The sequence below is a fragment of the Elephantulus edwardii genome, unplaced genomic scaffold (genome assembly GCF_000299155.1).
Source record: "Elephantulus edwardii isolate Elephantulus edwardi_28Jun2011 unplaced genomic scaffold, EleEdw1.0 scaffold00085, whole genome shotgun sequence".
Classification (NCBI taxonomy): domain Eukaryota; kingdom Metazoa; phylum Chordata; class Mammalia; order Macroscelidea; family Macroscelididae; genus Elephantulus; species Elephantulus edwardii.
This window is the reverse complement of record NW_006399835.1, coordinates 13,998,062-13,999,945: the sequence shown is the minus strand read 5'-3', so window position 1 is coordinate 13,999,945 and position 1,884 is coordinate 13,998,062.

Genomic DNA, 1,884 nt, shown 5'->3' with positions numbered 1-1,884 from the left:
CATCCATCCATAATATGCCATAGTATAAATGTGCCATAGATTTTTAGTTTTCTCCATTGATAGACACTTGTGTTATTTCCATTCTCGACTTTTATAAATAATTCTGCAGTGAATATTAGGGTTAAGTACTGTTGTTTGGAAATGACTCATTGCAATCCTGTGAACAACAGATTGAAACTTTGCCTTGTACCATTTTTGTGATCTTCGTCATTGTTGTAATCATTGTTTCAGTATACCTCATTAAGTCTTCCTCTCTTTCACTCATTTTTGCTTTTCAACATAATGTCTTTTTTCCCAAGAACTAGTGTCATCTTAGGGAGCTTCTGGTAAAATCCTGAAGGCACGTGGTTTGAGTTAACCAACTTCTCCGTGGGAGAAGGATGAACAGTCTCCTCCTGTGAGATGAACTGCCTCTGAAAACCTGCTGGAGGGTCAGCGATGGGTCAGTTCTAACTTGGTGGTCCACAGTAACAATAATAGTAGTGCCACCTGACAACGTGCCCAAAATATATGAGACCAAGATTGACCATCCTTCCCTCTAAGAACCACACTGTTTGTTGTGGTGGTGTTATGTGCGATTGATTTGACTGTGATTCATAGCAACTCTGTGTACCCTGCCTTACCCTGAGCCAGTCTCACTGTCTCTTGACACACCTGCCACAGACACTGTCAGTCCATCTTATCTAAGGTCTTCCCGTCATGCACTGATACTTCACCCTTCCAAACATGATGTCCTTCTCCAAGGACTGGTACCTCCTGGACATCTGCCCAAAGTATATGAGACAGAGCCTCACCAGAACAAAACTGTTCTCGTAGCAGTCTATGGAATGTTCAGTACTATTTTCCAGCACCACAACTCAAAGTCCTTGATTCTACTATCATTCTTAGTCATTGTCCAGCTTGCTGATGCATAGCAAGTAATTGAAGAAAACATGACTTGGATCAGATGCACCTTAGTCTCTAGACTGACATCACTGCTCCTTAGAGAGGTCCCCAATAGTAGACTTTTCCAGAGCATCTCATCTTTTGATTTCCTGACTATTGGTGCCAATCGTATTGATTGTGGACCTGAACGAGATGAAATTGTTAACAATCTCAGTCTCTTCATCTATCATCATGCTGGCAGTTGGTCCAGTGGTGAGAATCTTTGTCTTACTGATGTTGGGATGCAGTCTGTATTGAAGACTGCTGTCCTTGACATTCTGCAGCAAACATTTCAAGTCCTTGGTTTCAGAGAACAAGATTGTGTCACCTGCATAATGCGGGTTATTGTTGAGTCTTGCTCCAAACCTTATGCCTTTTGTAAAGTCCAGCCTCTAGAATGATCCCACATATAGATTGAAAAAATATGACAAAAAAGGCACATACCTAACACATTCCTTTCTTGATTTTGAACCACACTGTATTTCCTTGCTGTGTTCTGTCGACTGCTTCCTAATCGAAGTATAGATTTTGCATGGACTCAATCAAGTGTTTTGGGATTCCCATGCTTGTCAATGTTAGCCACATTTTGTTGTGATCCACACAGTCAGTTGCCTTTTCATAGTCAATAAAACATAAATAAATAGTCTTCTGGTACATTCTGCCTTCAGCCAAGATTCATCCATTGGCCATGATGTCCCTAGTGCCATGGCCTCTTCTAAACCCAGCTTGTATTTCTGGCAGTTCTCTCCTGACGGACTGTTTCAGTTGTTTTCAGATAATCTTCAGCAGGATTTTTGCTTGCATGTGACATTAGTGATTTTGTTCGATAACTTCCACACTCTGTTAGATCATCTGTTGTTTGGAATGGGAAGAAATATGGGTCTGTGCCAGTCAGTTGACTAGGTAGTTGTCCTCTGAATTTCTTGGCACAACCTAGTGAGCACGTCCAGGACTTCATCT